The sequence below is a fragment of the Herpailurus yagouaroundi genome, unplaced genomic scaffold (assembly GCF_014898765.1).
Source record: "Herpailurus yagouaroundi ecotype Mexico unplaced genomic scaffold, PumYag 196, whole genome shotgun sequence".
In the NCBI taxonomy this organism is placed as follows: domain Eukaryota; kingdom Metazoa; phylum Chordata; class Mammalia; order Carnivora; family Felidae; genus Herpailurus; species Herpailurus yagouaroundi.
This window is the reverse complement of record NW_024412427.1, coordinates 29,380,081-29,400,409: the sequence shown is the minus strand read 5'-3', so window position 1 is coordinate 29,400,409 and position 20,329 is coordinate 29,380,081. Positions and strand designations below refer to the sequence as shown.

General features: G+C 43.8%; 1 protein-coding gene across 1 annotated transcript in view; it reads right to left on the bottom strand.

Annotated features, from left to right (window-relative positions):
* Positions 1–20,329, bottom strand: part of PCSK2 (proprotein convertase subtilisin/kexin type 2) — a 281,880-nt gene that overhangs the window by 75,556 nt on the left and 185,995 nt on the right. The window lies entirely within an intron of this gene.

Below are 20,329 nucleotides of genomic sequence, written 5' to 3'. Positions count from 1 at the left end.
CTGGAATGCTCAGAACGAGAATCCCATTTTTCTCTGTTCTGTTTTTGAGTTCTGCAGTAGAGACCCAGGTGGCTTCCTGGCCCACAGTATACATTTGGCTAGAAAGCACTGGATTAGGTATATATTCCGGTGTGGGCATTTCTTGATTTCATGGGTCCTGAGACATTTTCAGGAATCGTGCCCTTTTATGAGGTAAAACACTTTAGTCTGTAAACTTTATGTATCAGTGGCATAATGTTTTTAAAAGCAAACTGATGAATTCCATTAGTTTGAGTTTCCATTTGCTGGATGGACAAAGGGCTATTAGTCACCAGTAGTTGTCGTAATCAGAATTATAATACTAATTTATTTATTTATTTATTTATTTTTTAAAAATGTTTATTTATTTTTGAGACAGAGACAGAGCATGAGCAGGGAAGGGGCAGAGAGAGAGGGAGACACAGAATGTGAAGCAGGCTCCAGGCTCTGAGCTGTCAGCACAGAGCCCGACGCGGGGCTTGAACTCACAAACTGCGAGATCATGACCTGAGCCGAAGTCGGACGCTTAACCGACTGAGCCACCCAGGTGCCCCAATACTAATTTATTTAAATAAATGTTGTGTTTGGGATAGACATCACCCTGAAATTTGTGGGTTTTTTTTTAAATTTTATTTTTTATTTTTTAAAGTTTACATCCAAATTAGTTAGCATATAGTGAAACGATGATTGAAATTTGTGTTTTTATTTTTTTTCCAATTTTATTATTTAAATTTCAGTTGGTTAACATGAAGTGTAATACTAGTTTCAGGTGTGGGATGTAATGATTCATCACTTATATGCAACACTTGGTGCTCATCACAAGTGCCCTCCAGACCCATCACCCATTTAACCCATCCCCCCCACCCCCGCCTACCTCGCCACCAGTAACCATCGATTTGTTCTCTCCAGTTAAGAGTCTGTTTCTTGGTTTGCCTCTATTTTTCCCCCCACTATGTTCACTTATTTTGTTTCTTAAATTCCACACATGTGTGAAATCATATGGTATTTATCTTTCTCTAATTAAAAAAAAATTTTTTTTTCAACGTTTATTTATTTTTGGGACAGAGAGACAGAGCATGAACAGGGGAGGGGCAGAGAGAGAGGGAGACACAGAATCGGAAACAGGCTCTGAGCCATCAGCCCAGAGCCCGACGCGGGGCTCGAACTCAGGGACCGCGAGATCGTGACCTGGCTGAAGTCGGACGCTTAACCGACTGCGCCACCCAGGCGCCCCGTATCTTTCTCTAATTTTGCTTAGCATAGTATTCTCTAGCTCAATCCACCCCATTGCAAATGGCAAGAGTTAGTTCTTTTTGATGGCTGAGTAATATTCCATATATCTCACATCTTCTTTATCCACTATATACATGTATATATATCTATATCTATCTATCTATATCACATCTTCTTTACCCATTCATCAGTTGATGGACACTTGGGCTCTCACCATAGTATAGCTATTGTTGATAATGCTGCTATAAACATTAAGGTGGATGTATCCTTTTGAATCAGTATTTTTGTAACCTTAGGGTAAATACCAAGTAGTGCAATTGCTGGATCATAGGTAGTTCTATGTTTAGCTTTTTGAGGAGCCTCCATACTGTTTTCTAGAGTGGCTGTACCAGTTTGCATTCCTACCAACAGTGTAAGAAGATTCCCCTTTCTCTACATCCTCGCCAACACCTGTTGTTTCCTGTGTTGTTAATTTTAGCTATTCTGACAAGGTGTAAGGGGATATCTCATTTTTTTTAATGTTTATTTATTTATTTTGAGGGAGAGAGAGAGTGCAAGCAGGGCAGAGGGGTGGGGGGGGGAGAGAGAGAGAGAGAGAGAATATCCTGAGCAGGCTCTGTGCTGTCAGGGCAGATGGGGGCTCAGTCCCATGAACTGTGAGATCATGACCTGAGCTGAAATCAGGAGTCAGAGGCTTAACCAAATGAACCACCCAGGTGTCCCATCTCATTGTGGATTTGATTTGTATTTCCCTGATGATGAATGATGTTAAGCATCTTTTCATGTGTCCGTTGGCCAGCTGGATGTCTTCTTTGGAAAAACATCTATTCATGTCTTCTGCCCTTTTCTTAAGTGGATTATTTGTTTTTTGGGTGTTGAGGTTTAAAAGTTCTGTATATATTTTGGATACTAACCCTTTATCAGATATGTCGTTTGCAAATATCTTCTCCCATTCCAAAGGTTGTCTTTTAGTTTTATTGATTGTTCCCTTCACTGTGCAGAGCTTTTTTTCTTGATGAGGTCCCTGTAGTTTATTTTTGCTTTTCTTTCCCTTGACTCAGGAGGCATGTCCAGTAAGAAGTTGCTGCAGCAGATGGCAAAGAGGTTATTTCCTGTCTTCTCCTCTAGGACTTTGATGGCTTCTGGTCTCACATTTAGTTCTTTCATCCATATTGGATTTATTTTTGTTTATGGTATTAATTTTTTTTTTAATTTAAGAATTTTTGGCATTATTGAGGCATTGATATACTTCATGCGTGATGAGTTTGGGCATGTCCCTACCCCATGATAACATCACCCCAGACAAGGTGCTAAAAGCATGTTCATCACCTCCCCAAATTTCCTTTTGTTCTTTTGTGCCTGTGTGTTATTTTTGTTTTTGTCTCGGTGAGAACATTTAACATGAGATCTACCCTCTTAACATAGTGTGAAGCACACAATACCGTATTGTTGACTGTGTTGCACAGCACAGTTCTAGAACTTACTCCTGTGCATAACTGAAACTTCATACCTATCAAAAATCAATCCCTCATTTTCCACCTTCTCTTACCCCGTTGGAAGTTTGGGTCAATGCATCTTCTGTGTCGAATAAGCCTATCTTTTATTCTAGAATATAGGTCTTCCTTTAACACCCGGTCATCAGAGAGGACAACTTCCTGTCTCCTCCGGCCATAATGATTGGCTCCAAATTATCTGTTCCTCCTTCTCCCCTTTGGTCCCAAACTACACTCATTTACCTTTTTTTTTTTTCCAACGTTTATTTTTATTTTTGGGACAGAGAGAGAGAGAGCATGAACGGGGGAGGGGCAGAGAGAGAGGGAGACACAGAATCGGAAACAGGCTCTGAGCCATCAGCCCAGAGCCCGACGCGGGGCTCGAACTCACGGACCGCGAGATCGTGACCTGGCTGAAGTCGGACGCTTAATCGACTGCGCCACCCAGGCGCCCCAACACTCATTTACCTTTTAAAAAAAAATTTAATTCTCTCTCTGGTCTCTATTTCCCGTCTCTGGGAGACACTCTCAGGTCAGGCATGGTTTTTTTGTGTGTCGTTTTATTTTTTTTACTTTTCTTGAACTGTTTGGATTTCAGTCCTTTTGAGGGATACTATTTTGAAATAGTTACTATGTTTGGTTACCCTAACCTTCTCTGAGTTTTTGAGACAAGAGCATTCTTAGGTAGAGTTGGTAGATGGAGTGTCGAGAGAAACCCAAATTCATACTTTCTCTTTGGGGCTTCAAAGCTGGAGTCGAAGCCGAAGCAACAGACTGGGAGGACTGTAGGCTAAGCCTGGTTTGTTTCTCCACAGAAGAGAGACAAATTGCCTGGCGTAAGGCAAGTTGGACAGAACATGCAATACGTAGCTATTGTGGGGCTCTCAGAGGGGGCCCTCTTTTTTTTTGTTCTGGAGTGGGATGGGGGTTGGAATGTCCAAAGTCGGAGGGGTCTGGGACTCATCTGGGGACAGGGGACTCATCTTGTGTTGCTGCAGATCAGCAGCGGCTCCCCGGGATGTCTGTGTTCAGGGACTTGGGGTGGCCCCACTCTGCATTTCTTTGGCCATCAGTGTGGTGCAGTGGGCAACAGAATACTCTGTGGGAGGCTGACAGGGGTGAGAGTGTGGCAGTAAGAATCAGCTGGCTTAGAAAGCTCGGGAGTCAGGACACTGGGGATCCAGGGTTCAGGCAGGATCCGCATGAAGTGACAACCAATCCGTGAGAATGAGGACGCAAAAGTGGAGTCCAGGGGCACAGACGGCGAGCCGCAAGTGCACGCACCCCGCATCCTCAGCGCTGTGCCGGTCCTTTGAAGCTCGGGGACAATTCTGGAGACAGGAGCGGGGGGCACCCCCTGAACTGACCAAGGTCAAATTTCTGCCTTGAGCGAGTGCCATCAGGTTGGCATATAAGAAGTTAAATTCCATTAGAGAAAAGAAAAATCGAACTGGTCTGCACCTCTGTGTTTGCTGCCTGATTGCCCACGTCACACGCTTTCACCCGGGTTCACTTTTCTGGTTTATTATTATTACCTGTGATCTGGGCTGAGGCTTTTTGCCTCCAATTCCTGGTCCTGGAGAAAATGGCTTGCCCTGAGGTGGGTGGGGCCGGGGGGAACATTGAAGAGATCTGATGGCAGAACTGGCACCCGAGAATTCGTGGAACCCTGAGCCCACTTTTGTAAGATGAGAAAGACTGTGTGTTGTCAGGGGTCACATTCACTTGTGAAGGTGGAAATGGTTGATGACTTACAAACTTTTTTTGCTGTTGTCTTTTAGTGAATTTGGTGACTAATGCTTAATTCCTCGTGGAAGAGTCTAGGCTGCGTATCGAGGAAGGCAAGTGGCTGCTCCGGCATGTCTTTTGGCCAAAAATCAAACGGTTTATGGCCAGAAAGAACAGTGAGCAATTTTTTGTAAGTGTTCTGTTTATACTTTTATAGCCCAAACCGAATCATTTATTGATTTGAGTTACAATGTTGCCTTCCATAAAATTCTTTGTGTACAGGAATAAATTAAATGGGGCTTGAGTTATGCTGGAATTTTCTAAAATAGCCAATAACGTGGACGTTTAGGGGGAAGTGGTGTCTCTGGAAGTTGAATGCTCTGGTCATCCCAGGCTAAGCCAGCCGCTTGTTTTGGTTTGGATTCTTCCATAACTTCTTTTGGAAACGCATTAGTCTTATTTTCTTGCTTTCGAAAATACTAACTGTTTAGCAAACATAATTTAATCACGGATGATTCAGGATCAGGATGATTCAGAGTCATCATGAAGAACTTGAATTATCATTGTCCCGTCGTGCAGAAAGTGAGAAGGCTGGACTGAATCCAAACCGACCTCAGGGCTGCCCTGGAAGTTATTTCTGGAAGAAACTTCTGATAATGGCTCGTTTCTCTTATAAGAGTTGAGAGTGGGAGGAAAAAATAAACCCTCTGGTATTTAATAATTCTGGGGCTTAATTTCTGAATATTTGACTGCGGGGTCAGAAAGCAGGTCTAGATTAGTCCTTAGAAAAGAAGTTTCAGGGGCACCTGGGTGGCTTAGTCGGTTAAGCGTCGGACCTCAGCTCAGGTCATGATCTCACAGTCTGTGAGTTCGAGCCCCACGTTGCGCTCTGTGCTGACAGCTCGGAGCCTGGAGCCTGCTTTGGACGCTGTGTCTCCCTCTGTCTCTGCCCCTCCACCGCTTATGCTCTGTCTCTCTGTGTCTCAAAAATAAATAAACACCAAAAAAAATTTAGAAAGGAAGCTTAATAGTTATGACTTTGGTTGTTGTTTGTACTGTGAGCTTTCCACCAGGTGGCCTGCCTGCACATTAAGCTAAGAAAGGACAGGAACTTACTTATTTTCAAGTAATCTTCTGATTTCTCATGTCCGAGGTGCTGCCTTTGTGCAGCCATCAAAGTCACAGGCCGACAAATGGCACATGTCGGATGCCAGAGCTGGTCTCACCGAGAAAGCTGGCAGTGAACCCCGTGGCAACCATGCCCCTTGGCTTTCACATACACAGAGAAGCTTCTAAGACTCCCCGAGACTGAACCTGGCTCCCGCACTGCCACTCTTGCCCCCAGATCTGGAATTTAATGCCTCTGGGACCCGCAGACTGTCCCTGTTGGGGTTGTACACAACAAATGTGTCTGTAGGCATCAGCTTGGACTAGAGAAAGGGAGAGAGGCATTCAAGTCAGACAGATGTGGTGTCCAACCTAAGCAGTTTGGTCTTGGCAATGATCTTGTTTTCTGGAAACCCTAGTTTCCTCATCTTTACAATGCAGGTGAGAAGATGTAAGTACCTGGTTGCTGTGAGGGTAGAATGAAAGAATCGATGTAAGCTGGCAAGTGCATTGCCCAAAAATGGGGGCATTCTCTCACTCCTACTTCTTCTGTGTCCTTCGCTCTCTTTGATCACCGATAGCAAGAGTCACAAAATATGGTATGTACCAAATCTGACCCTCTACCTGTTTTTGTAAATAAAGTTTTATTGGAACATAACCATGTCTATTTGTTTAGTGGCCACTGGCTGCTTTCACACTCCAACAGCAGACTTAAGCGGTTGTGACAGAAACCTACAAATCTCGAAATATTTACTTTTATAGAAAGAGTTTGCCAAATCAGGCTGCCCTCTGAGAGCCCGAGGCCTACACTATAGCATCTTGTGCAGTCCTCGTCTTCCTGAGGGCCCCCTTTTGCTTTGAGACGTGCCCGACACCTTTCCTTTTCTCTCTAGGTGGGCTGAAAAGGAATCTGATACAAACTAGCCTTACTACATTGCTAAGAGTTTGACATTTACGTCTCCCGGGTCTCATGCCAATCAAAGGTGGGTCATCGGGTGTTACTATGGTCAGAAACTGGTAGGGGCACTCTTGGAGGCAGAAGGCTGGGACGGTAGGGAGGCCTCACCATTATTGCCACCATCTCCCTGTCCATCACTGGTTGAAGGCTGTTTCTAGGGGCAACAACCCTCTAGGTCTTTGTCTCTCCACCTACAAGTGTCCTGTCTGCCACACAAGGCCATACTCATCTTTCATTTTGAAATATGATGCTGTGCTCACATTCTGACAATACCTAGCTTTCCTAACAGGCCAAGGTAGGTAACATGGGGATCCATGGCTATGAGTGAACAGACCTCTTTAGAGCGTGAGGAGCAACCTCTGTAGTCTGACTACAACATTGGAAATGTGGTCTTTTTTTCATCAGGGCTGCCCATGCACAGTTGTGCATAAGGGTGCATGTCCAAGGGGAGGAATTAAAGGCTGCCCTGGACTCCACAAGCTGTGTGCCCTGCGGTGGGGCTTTAAAAAAGAATTGGCCTGTCTTGGGGTGGGGGCACTCTTTTCTCATTTGTTTGCCCAGAAGGGAACACATTTTCTAATTTGCTGGCTGGGAAGGAGGGTGTGGTTTTGCAACTCACCCACCAGTAGGGAGCGCTTTCATCAATGCCACACAAATGCATGTAAGTGCTACCATGTCCAAGAACCATGGCAAGTAGATCTCCCCAGTTAGAGTCATCTGTAAGCTCAGACATCAAAGAAATTGGACCAGGGAGACAAGGTGTGCCCTGTGAAATGTCAGGTAATACCACACTTAAATAATATCTCAAACGATAGGAGTTTATGAGTACAGCGTGGGATATGATTAATCGCCAATGAGATTTCCCACAGCTATAGGGACTCAGAACAAGAAAGTACATCTGTCTCGTTGGTCCCTTTATTCTGCCTTGCTACTTTCCCTGAAGGCATTTAACCAAATAACCCAGCTAGGAGCTGTGTAACCGTATTAGCTGAAATTGCACTGCGCTCCTGGACTAATGAGAGAGAAATGAGTTTCCCCAGATAGACTTGCAAACTGCAACCATATTGCCCCGGAACAAAGCTCGTCTGTACGGAAACTGAGCAGCAAAATAGCCCAGTCCTTTAGAGCCTACAGAATTTTGCGGCTTGCATCTAATATGGTCATGGCTGAACGTTCCCAACTGTGCCTATTTTGATTTTCCTCAAATAATTCTCCCACATGCGCTGCTTTAACGATAATGTTCAGCTCACTTTTGACTGAAACCAACATTAAAGGGATTTATGTCTATATTAAGTCTGGCCGTAAAACTTAATGAAATTTAACATTTCTCCAGCACTCAAAAATTAAAAAAAAAAAAAAAAAGATGCATAGTCAGAAAATTGTTTGAAATCTTTCTTTTATACTCCTAGGATTGCCAGAGTTGTGCATTTTTCCAGTGATGGGGTATTCTCTGATTTGACGCCTCCTACCATCACTTCCTTCTTGCTCTGGTAAATTCCAGTAATTTCTCTAGCCACTGGAGTATTCTCGGGGTAAGAGAACAAGGTAGCATCCTAGCCAGGCCGGGCAAGGATCACCGTGCCCTCAGACCGTGTCCTGGACCACTAGACTTTTTCTATGTTCCAAAGCTAAATAGCTCCTTCCTTGGCCCACATGGTTGCTTTTATCAGCAGATCTGAGAGAGGTTCTAAGCACTACACATAAGAAGAGAAAATAATATTGATTCCCAATGGTTAACACAGAGTCTTAAGAATGAGTGCCCTTTAGGGGCTCCTGGGTGGCTCAGTTGGTTAAGCTTCTGACTCTTGATTTCATCTCAGGTCACGATCTCGCGGTGTGTGGGATCAAGCCCCGCGTTGGGCTCTGAGCTAATAGTGCAGAGCCTGCTTGGGATTCTCTCTCTCCCTTTCTCTTTGCCCCTCTGCAACTCGCACACATGCGCTCTCTCTCTTAAAATAAATAAACATGAAAACAAAGAATGAGTGCTTTTTTGTTTTCAAAGGAGTTAAAATTCTCTTATTTTATTTAATATTCTCCCAAACCCTGGGGATAGGAGAGCAGGTGTACTGAAGGAAGAGGTAGGGCTATCTCTGAGAAACAGTCAAAGCAACATCCTTGGTGGCTTCTGTAGACTTATCCCTGCCTGTCCACATCTTGACTTGTCTTGTCACTTCAGAAGGCCAATGAAATGGGTTTTGGCTAGATGAGGCTGATTCCCACCCACGAAATTTAAGAGCTGCCCTGAAAGTGTGAATTCCTGGGGTTGACCTGCTGCATTGACGAGAAGCTGCCACTCACCACAGTTAATCTCTGAGGGCTGGCTAGGTTCCACTGATAGGGTCCCTCACTTGTTCCGAAAGAATTTACATCTTTATCATCACTAGCTGCCAAGTCAGATTTAGCATTTCCTTCAATTACGGATGGAGGCTACAAGCCACGATATTATTAGCAGGACCTGGGAGCTTGTCACCAGCATGTAGTTTCATATCACGTTACAGTTGTTGCAGATACGCTGAAATATTTTTCCTATTCACTCCTACCTGCCACAGGATTTTGTTGTTCAACTCGTTGAGAAAGAATGATACGTATTACCATTTCACACTTGTATTCTTACACGTGGATAACTGTGTCTCAATACAGTTGCTTTCTTTGATTATTTCATGTATTTTGTTTTATGAATTTAAAATAGTTTTCTGAGAAGGAGGGGAGAGAGCTGTGTGTGCAAATTGGTGCCATTTCTTGGAAGAGGAATTTGGCAATATCTACCAAAATAAAAGATCCACAGACTCTTTGACCCAGCCATCCCACTTCTAAGAATTTATCCTAAAGATATACTTGCACATGTATGAAACATTTGCTTTTGAGTGTATTCCTGGCAGCATGATTGTAAATGTTCAATAGTGGCGCCGACTTAAATAAACAATGGGGCCTCCATAAGATGCCAAACTCTGCAGGCTCAGCAAAGAATGAGGGACCAAGCCTATCATGAACTCATTCCTAACAAGTATTGTCAAGTAAGAAAGGCAATGTGTAGGGGCTCCTTGGTGGCTCAGCCGGTTAAGCGTCTGACTTTGGATCTCGTGGTCCATGGGTTCGAGCCCCATGTTGGGCTCTGTGCTGACAGCTCAGAGCCTGGAGCCTGATTCAGATTCTGTGTCTCCCTCTCTCTGCCCCTCCCCAGCCTGCACTCTGTCTTCTCAAAAATAAGTAAACATTCGAAAAAAATTAAAAGAAAGGCAGGGTGTAGGAGCCTTGTGAGCTCCTAATTGCACAGAAGAGAAGGATATTTTTAAAGTATTTTTTAAAAAGTTTATTTATTTATGTTGAGAGAAAGAGGGGCACAGAGAGAGAGAATCCCAATCAGGCTCCACCCTGTCAGCACAGAGCCCTACACGGGGCTCAGACTCACGAACCATGAGATCGTGACCTGAGGCGAAATGAAGAGTCAGACGCTTAACCCACTGAGCCACCCAGGTGCTTAGAGAGCATATTCTTTATAGTAAATGCATACAGTATTTCCGGAAAGATACCTAAGAACCTTTATATACTACTCTGCCTCTAGGGAGGGTCATGGGGTCTGGGGTGGAAGACAAAATTTTCATGGCATAACACTTGATTTTATGTAAAAAAAAAATTTTTTTTGCCATAATAACAACAGGTAACACACAATGAGTGGTTGCTTTGTGCAAGGGGCTCTTTTGGATGCTTTGCATGCGTCAGCTTCTCACGACATCCTTAGGGGGTAGACAATATTCTTATCACTCTCGTTCCATGAGCAAGGAAACTGAGGCACAGAGACACTGAGTATTTTGCCTGAGGTCACAAAGATGAAAGGAGACAGAGTCTCTGACAGTACAGAGTCTGCTTAGTATTCTCTCTCCCTGCCTCTCTCTCTCTCTCTCTCTCTTCCTCAAAATAAATAAATAAACAGTCTGACTCAGAAAGGCCTCTCCTCTAACCATGCAGTCTTGCCGCTCTGCATAAGAACATACCATTACAGGGACACCTGAGTGATTCAGTCGGTTAAGCATCCCACTTCAGCTCAGGTCATGATCTCACGGTTCACGAGTTCGAGCCCTGCATCGGGCTCTCTGCTGTCAGCACAGAGCCGACTTTGGATCCTCTGTCCCCCTCTCTCTGCCCCTCCCCTGCTAGTACGAGCACTCTCTCTCTCAAAAAGAAATAAACATTAAAAAAAAAAAAAAAAGAAACACAACCATCACATTCTATTGCATGCGTTACTTAAAAGAGAAAAATACCTAGCAAATTGAAGTAAATACACAATTTAGTGTACTTACACACCCTACAATGTCCGTGGGTCATTTTTTCTAAATCCAAGCATGTAAATTGAGCCAATAATTGAAACCCCACCCAGGACACACCTCACTAAAGGGCCAGGAAGCACTTCTCTTACTCTGTGTGATCCATTCATTTTTCAAACAGCATAGTTTTGGTTAGTAAACTCTCTCATCCAAGGTGGGTATGATGCCTTTGAGGCCCAAAGCAGCAAATACGCTTTCAAAAGAGAAATCTCCTTCTCCTCCTTTCAACAGCAAGCTTCAAGCTAGTCCCTTTTCCTCTCGATTATGTTGTTCCTCTTAGAAGCAGAACTCTTTTTGAAAAACAAACATCACAGTGTATGTAAGCATGGGTGGCTGGATTCCTCAGAAACTGAAATCTTGGAAATGCTTCTTCTTCTTCTTTTTTTTTTTTTCCCCCAGAGCCTCTTCAGCACTACTTGGTGGCCCTAGGCGTTCTTAAAAAAAAAATTTTTTTAAATGTTATTTATTTTTGAGAGAGAAACAGAGCATGAGTGGGGGGGAGGGGCAGAGGGAGAGGGAGACACAGAATCCCAAGCAGGCTCCAGGCTCCGAGCTGTCAGCACAGAGCCCGATGCGGGGCTCAGACCCACGAACTGTGAGATGATGACCTGAGCCAAAGTCTGATGCTTAACTGACTGAGCCACCCCGGTGCCCGTTGGTGGCCCTTGGATTTCTGAATACAGTTTGAGAACTGCTGGCCAAGAGAGATGTTTCATGGGATGCATACATGCCGTGCCTTCACTAATACGGCCTTGCAGGCCAGACCGTGACTTCTTTCAAAGCAGTCCCCCGATCCTTCTTATTATGCAGCAACAGACAAGTCTGTTAAGCGCACTGTGTCTTTAATACCTCCCTCAGCCTTGCCATACGTCTTCTTATCTGACAGAGGCAAGCATTGGCAGGCAGGGTATCCAGCTTGAGTTGTTTTCACTGTATGTATTTTGACGGTTACCTTCCATTTATGTCAAGGGATATTGGTTGTTTATCTGTTTGAAATAGTGATTTATAGTTTCCCTTCAAAACACATTCATTTATAATAAAAGAGGTGAGTCAGTTTAAGGAAATCTCCTAGGTAAATAATAACAGCCGCGGCAAGAACCATGCAGGTGTGTTTGTGACCGGTCAATGTTTGGGAACCACTGGAATAAAGCACTGGCAATATCACGGCTTCGGGTTCTCCTGTTATCAGCAGACTCGGCCTCTAGAGGGGCCAAGAACTGATTATCTGCACAGGGGATCTGAAGGAGTAATGGAAAAGATTTTCTGTCCTCAAATCTCAATCTTGTCACTTGTCATTTTGACGTTCTAGCTTCCATTCTTTACATTCTGTAGGCTCTTGGCCTTTATTCATTGTGTTTGGCCTGTCACCTATTTATTTTTTTCATTGAACAACTATTTCTCGAGTACCAACTATCTGCCAGGCATTGTAGAGTAGCAAGCCACTTTTGGAGAGGAACATACAAGAGCTGGGGTGCCTTGCCTTTGGCCGTCATGAGTGAATACATTAATTATGGACTGACACCCAAGTGTTCAACACAATCTTTAGCAGCCAGCTGTGTCTTTCAACTCAGGCTGCTCACGGGAATTGCCTGGGGATCTTCTAGAAGGATGGATACTTGAGTGACCCCTGGATTCTGATCTAATTCATCTGGGGCAGAGCTTGGACATCAGTAGTTAACAAAACCCAACTCTGCAGGCGATTCTGATGTATAGTCAATACAGTGTGGCCTAGGGATCAGTAGCACTGACATCACCTGAGCACTTGTTAAAAACGCAGAATCTTAGACCGTACCCCAGGCTGGCTGAATGTGAACCCGCATTTTAACTGGCTCTCCAGGGGATTCGTGTATGCACACTGATTCTTTTATTTGTAAAGTGCTGCAAGGGGTCAGGCTTGCCTGTGGCCCTTCCCTTCCCCTTACACATCCATAATCTCCCTGTTACAATCTTCTCCACCCCCTTCCCCTCCTCCCCCTTCCACCTAAACTCTACGACAGGAAGAAACTGAATTTGATAAGCCATTCTTATCTTAGCATGAATAAGTTCAGTACAGTGCCTTTTCCAGTATTATTTGCTTTAGCAGAAGAGAATGGACATGGAAAGGAGCCAAAGAACTCAATCTCTAATAGTAGAGATTGAAGGGTGGTATTTTGGAAGCATCAGGAGCTTCTTGGCATCTCTCAGAGTGAAGTGCTTTCTATGGAGAAAGTCAGTTCTGAGAATAGAGTTGTCGCAATGGATTACTTGGCTTTGAAGGCGTGGCCTGATAGACCAGGGAAAACAAGAAAGCAAGATAAGGTGTGCTGTTACTACGCATAATATTATCGGATTGTCTGTGCTCCTGGCAGGTGAGAGCTGTCACGGGAATTGATTCTGCAAGAACGAAGAGTGGAAGTTCAAAGTGAAGGTTTTCCTGCTGTTAAATAATTTTTGATGAATATTAAGGTGTGAATTACTTTTTGCTTCCTGCTGCTTAAAATAAAGTTCTGTCAAAACTTTAAAAATATACCCAATTATAGACAAAACTTAATGCCAAGCTGTTTTAATAGCAATAGGAATTAAAGCATTTCTTTAAAAGTGTGTGTATATTTCAAAGCTGCTCAGTTGTACACCCCTGCCTCTTTCCTGAAAAGAAAACAATATGGGTTTCCTGGGTTCTAACAAGTGATATAGACAAATTAAGTTAACAACGCAGTAGGATACAATTTGGATTTAATAAAAATGAGGGTGCACAGAGACAATCACCTCTTTGAGCATAGATCCCGCTTGAAGCCAATGCTGGTGTACAACCTGTTCCGTCAGCCGGGTGGTCAATCCTCCCGGCCCTGTGCTAACCCTGCTGGGTGGCCCACCCCCCCACCCCCCGCCCCCTTTCCCAGGGCCCTTCACTGCCAAGGTGTCTCTGTGTCCCCACAAGGACAAGGCTGACCTTGAGCGAGTTGCACAAAGGCAACTGGTGGATGTGCTGAGCGCCTTTATCACTTCATTACCCGTCACATCAGGAGAGGGTGACAGAGGCAGCAGCTAACTTCACGTTGAAGGAAAAGAAGAGATGTGGGTTTAAGAAAGGCAGTCCAAGTTAGTCTTGGCAACTTAATGAGAAGATGGGAAGAGCGATCCCACAGGAGACTGCAGGGATGTCCTCCTGGACCCAGGACGGAAGCGGGGGCAGCCCTCGGAAGGGCTGACAGTAGCTGCTGTTGGACCTCACCCCTTGTCTGGGAGGGAAGATTGAAGCGGCTGGGAGTCGCCTGTTCCAAAGGCTGTTCAAGCCTGCGTCTCCCAGTCTCGCAAAGACAGAGTGTGCTCTCAGGCCCTGCAATGGCAATCGTGTAAATCAGCAGGACGAGAGAGAGACATTGTTTTGGAAAAGGAATCAGAAGAGCATCTAGCAGCCAGGGTCTAAATTTGTGTTGTCAAGGTGACGGGGTACAAGTTGATTTGTGCTTCCCTCTTTGGGCTGGGTATTCTGCGATGTTGTAGAGATAGGAGATCACTGCTTCCCTCCCTCAGGTCCTCTGTGTGTTCTGCTCGCCTCTGAATGGCTGCTGGGGTCGCAGGCCACTGCCTATGAGTCCAGATGTCCTGGGAGAAAGGGAGACACCGCTTTACAGCCCTCCCTGTGTGACTGACTCAACAACTTCAGTATTGCCTGCCTCTTCCTTTTTAGCCCTAAAAATAGCAAAGAGTTCACTGATAACAGTCACCTCAGCGAAGGGGCTGTTCAGTCCAAATGTTATTTATTGGAGACTATCTCCAAAAATGCTGTTTTTTCCACCTGTCAGAAGCATAGCAACATGAAGGAGAAGTAGATCACACAGGGGTCTATTGTTATTATACATACAGGTACAAGTTTTAGGTATAAATCACATACGTGTATAATTCAACACAAATTAATGTTGGTTGAGCCTCACGGTAGTTTTGAGAATTGAGTATTGTAACCCCCATTTTACAGACAGGAAAACTGAGGCTCTGGGGGAATGTGACTTGCTCAAGTCTTTTTAATTAGAACGGGTTGACTTTGTCCTGGGAATGTGATCTGATGGAGACTCATTCTCTTCTCTCTGCAGGTCTTTCCTACCATGAAAAGTGGGGAAAAAATTATGAGACTTATCCTAGTACCCTTGGAAATGGGTGGGCACGTTAATATACCTGAGATAAATGATGTGGCAGCAAGATGTGTGTGTGGTGGTGGTGGTGGGGGGGGGTGGGTCTCAAGGTTTTCCGTTGCCACTTACTTTCTCATCCACACTAAATCAAACACAAAATCTTCCCGCAATCTTTTCACTTGTCTTTTTTTTTTTCCAAAATTAATTCCTGCTTTGGTGATTCCTTTTAGGATAACCTTGCTAACAGGAGAGGATGGATACCGGGTGTTATGATCTTGGGAGAGAAGCCAGAAGGAAGAAAGGCACATTGTAAATATCTTAGTGTTTACAGCTGGGGGAAAAAAAAAAGCTAAGTGGATCAGTTCTGTCCCATGAAGAAGTTGTTTGAGTCTTACCTTTGAACAAGCCCAATCTCATGTTCCCGGCTAATGTGAAACGTGACACGGAAAAGGACTGATCCCTAACCGTTCTGGAAGAAGATGAAATGCACGTCTGGTTCCTTTCACAGCTGTTCATCATTTTAATTGGTTTCGAAGCCAAAAAAACTTGACAGCGCTTGTGATGGGAATCCAACTTCATAATTCAGAAACTATGGAAAAGTGATTACAGCCTTCATTTGGAGGCTGTGCACATACTTTATTAAGTTGCTACGAGGATGGAGCGCCAGAATCCACATTAATCACACCATCACTTTGTGCACGGGGGCTGCGCCAGTTGAATTATGGGTGCTAGTGTTTTGGGAAGGAATTACAGTGCTCTAGACCTTTTGGGGATCGCATGCCCTGGCTCATGGGGCTCCTCACCACCCCACTACCATCCTCAGTCGTGGCATTTCTAAGACCCATGGAGAATGCTCATCTTCCCCTTTGCCTTCCCGTTCCATGGTCTTCTCCCCCCTGCCCCACTGACTCTCCTTCAGTTCCATCTCTGCACCTCCCTTTTGATCTTCTCCTAGTGCATAATCGTCCCAATCACAGACACCACACCTCATTCTTCGCTCTCCACTGCATGGTCTCCCGCCCCTTCCTTCACTAATCACCACGATATCTCACCGGGGCCTGCAAATCCCCTGCCCACTCTGCCTTCTCTTTGTGACTTCTCCAGCCCATTGGTGCCTGCACACTTTCTATCAACTTCAGACCACATTCCCTAGAGTGGTCGGCACCACGGTCTCACTCCTTGGCTTAACCCCCAAGGCCATTCATGATTACCCGATTTCTCTCTAGCTCAGGGGTCCCTAAACTTCTTCTGGAAGGGCCAGATGGTAAATATTTTAGGCTTTCTGGACCCCATGGTCTTTGTCACAATGACTCTTTTCTGCCTTCGGTGAACAAGTGGGTGTGGCTGCGTTCCCATAAAACCCTATTTACAAACAATAACCGCAAAAGGGCAATGGGTGGGCTGTAGTCTGAGGGACCCTGTTTTGTTGTGAGTTGAACTGTGTCTGCCAAAAAGATATGTTGGAGTCATAACCTTAGTATGGAAGACCAAATCCCCCGTGAATGTGACCTTATTTGGAAATAGCACCTTTGCGGAGGTAAACAGGTTAAATGAGGCCATACTAGGTTAGAGTGGGCCCTAAATCCAATGACTGGTGTCTTTTTAAGAATGCCATGTGGGAGGAGCTGGGTGGCTCATTGGTTGAGCATCTGACTCTTGATCTCAGCTCAGGTCATGATCTCACGGTTCACGAGTTCAAGCCCTGTGTGGGGCTCTGTGCTGGTGGCATGGAGCCTGCTTGGGATTCTCTCTCTCCCTCTCTCTCTCTGCCCCTCCCCCACTCACTCTGTCTCTCATAATAAATAAATAAACTTTTTTTTAAAAAAAGAACGCCATGTGAAGGGATAGAGACAGAGACACAGAGGGAGGAGAATGCCAGCTGGAGGTGGGGGCAGAGATTGGAGTGATGGCTCTATAAGCCAAGGAATGCCAAGCGTTGCCCACAATCACCCGAGACCAGGAGAGAGGCATGGAACCAACTCTCCCTCAGAGTCTCCAGAAGAACCAGCCAGGTTGTTACCTTGATTTCAGACTTCTGGCCTCCAGGACTGTGAAAGAATAAACTTCTGTGTTTATAAGCCACCCAGTTTGTGGTAATTTGTTACAGCAGTCTAGGAAACACATATATGGCTTCAGGCTCTAGTGTTACCTTCCTGTACTCCCTGGCAATCGCTCCATCCATGCCTATGCTCTATGCTGTTTCATCTGCAGAGAGTTCCCTCCTCCTTAAACCAGGCTAACTTGAATCAGCTCAAATATCACCCCGTTTAAGAAGATCCTTCCCCATGTGACCCTCTGTCTTGGCTAGATATCCACCGACAATACTTGCCTCACTTTTCCATCCTATCCATTTCACTGTAAGTGGTTCAAAGATGGGGACAGTGTTTTACTTGATGCCTTTATGGACATAGGGGATGTCAATGCATGTCCAATGAATGAATGAATGAACTAATTGCAAGACAAATGATTGTCTAAACTCATTTTGTTAACTCTAGCTTCACTGGACTGTGGAAGTTATCAGGTGGAACGTGCTCATTTTCTACCTACTAACAAGATGATTAAAATAAGATCGTTTGTTTTTGGAACCGGGCAGAACAACACAAGCATGCTTCCGCAGTTTTTCAAACCTCTAAAATTCACCTTTTCACTAGTTGTGGTTTTGTGAATTAAGTGTTGATTTCCCCAAACTTCCTTTTCTATGTGCCAGTGTCCTATTACTTTATTTATACCATGATTGGCTGCGGTGGTGTTGTCTGCAGCATTATTTGCATATTTTAATTGCATTTTTTCCTTATTATTTCAGAAAAACAAGTGAAAATTGGAAAAATGAAATAAGTTGACGCTAGACATAAAAATAGAGGTCTCATACACTTCATTCAATTGAAACAAGATAGAAATCATTGTGTGTCACAAACGGCACACAATTGAATTTAACTCAGCTGTGTTCATTTGCGATAGAAAAGAAGAAAAAGTTTTAAATGTTTCATCTTTTTGAAGACAAATCATCAAAAATTGTATCTAATAATTCAGATATAATAGGGATCGTATAATTATGATAATATTTTTAGCTTTCTGGGAATATAATCACATTATAAATTCACATTTAATGAGCAAATTTGGGAACTGCATATATTTTCAAAAACTTTCTTTTTTTTTTTTTTTTTTTAATTTTTTTTCAACGTTTTTATTTATTTTTGGGACAGAGAGAGACATAGCATGAACGGGGGAGGGGCAGAGAGAGGGAGACACAGAATCGGAAACAGGCTGCAGGCTCTGAGCCATCAGCCCAGAGCCTGACGCGGGGCTCGAACTCACGGAGTGCGAGATCGTGACCTGGCTGAAGTCGGACGCTTAACCGACTGCGCCACCCAGGCGCCCCTATTTTCAAAAACTTTCAAATGGAAAAGTAATAAGAACTCCATTTACATATATTTCCTTCACTTGAAAATCCCAATATCTATTTGTCTACAAATCTTGATGAAACTTTTAAGATACAGACATTGATGGGAAGAGGAAAGGAAAGGAAATGGAGTGTCCTGGGGTAGCTTGACTTACGGCTCTCCCCAAAACGGGCAAGTGATTTTCTGGAGTCACTGGACTTGAAGACATCAAGTCCACATCCGGAGCTCCTTATTCCATGCTGGGGACACAGCTGGAATGGATGACTGGACAAGACCAGATCATAGCTTGTTCACTCCCAGGCTCATGCTACATAAGTGAGAACAGTGTTCATGGAGAAGAGTATTCAACCCCCAGAGCAACTGAACTGTTTCTAGGCTCCTTGTACTCTAAGGAAATTAAGTAGCAGTTGGATTTCCATAGGGCCCAGCAATCCCAAGATAAAGGAAATCTTAATTTCACACAAAAACTTGCATGTGAATGTATATGGTGACTTTATTTATAACTGTCCAAACTGGAGGTCATCCAAATGTCCCACGACTGGACAATGGAGAAATCATGGTATACAGACACACACACACACACACACACACACACACACACACACACAGAAATACTACATAGCTATGAAAAAGCAACAAATATTAGTATATACAACCACATGGATGAGTCACAAATACATGACCACAGCTAGATTCAAAAGGCTAAAATTCCATGTATATGACATTCTCTAGGGAAGGTATAACTATAGAGACGGAAGATAGATCTGTGGCTATAAGGGAGTGAGGGTGGGGGTTTCAGAGGGGTTTCCCACAAAGGACAGCATGACTAAAGTGTTTTGGGGTGATGGGGATGTCCTGTCTCTTGATCGTGCTGGGAGTTATGTGATTTTATGCATTTGTCAAACTCAACCAAAAAGAATACATTTTACTTTCTGTCAAAAAAAAAAAAAAAAAAAAGGAAATTAAAAAACAGCCATTGACTTAATGGCCAGAGTGATTGTATGTGATAATAAGTAAAGTGCTCTTATCTTGGTGAAGTATTATAGATGATTTCTGGTCATAACTTTGGAATGTACTGCCTTTTCCCTCAAATGTTTTTATTTATTTATTTTTCCATTCTAAAGACCTATGTTAAAAAAACTTGACTACTAGGTGGGTCATGAATTCTCTCTGACTCGGTCAGCAAGATGCAAAAGTGCTGTATTTGGTGTTTTCCCTGCTGGTGCATGCCATCACAGGACAAGCTAAGTTTCCTTCAGGGTCATATTCTTTCAGGTTCAGAAAAAGTTTAACTCCATTTAAGGAGAAAAAAAAATACCTTGGGGGATTTAGCCAAAATGTGTTTGTTAAAAAGGGTCCTATTTCTTGAAAAGCAAGCTGTTCCAGACGGGGTTCTCTGGGATGTGGGGGCAGAATGGAACTCTGTTTCTGAGAAGCTGGCACACATCTTGGAGAATGAGAGCTTCATCCTTTTCTCAACCCTAACCCTTTTCTCGCCTTCCCATCCCCACCAGCAGCTCATCACTCAGTTTTTAAATTGAGGCTTGGCTGGCAAGAGAGCTTCTCTTCAATTCGTCTTCATCTCTGGTTAATTACTGTAATTGACGTAACACTGTTTCTATCCCTAAATCTATTAACCAGCAAATGTTCAAGTCATAAACTCTCAACTCTCATTAATCTCATTGCTTAACAGTTTTTTTTCTTAAATCATGTGTTTTATTTCCTCATTATGGAAATTTCAAGTCCACAGTGAAAATAGGGACACGTTGACCTCAGCATCACCTTTGTTTTTCAAGGGCATTGGAGAGTCTTTGAATGTCGCAACCTTCCCTTTATTTTCCCTCTCTGTGAGATCGAAAGGAGAAGTGATGCTCTTGGGAGGGCTGTAAATTGATTCAGTCTTTTCAGAGAATAATTTGATAAGCTTTATCAAAATTAAAATTGCATGTACTACTTGACC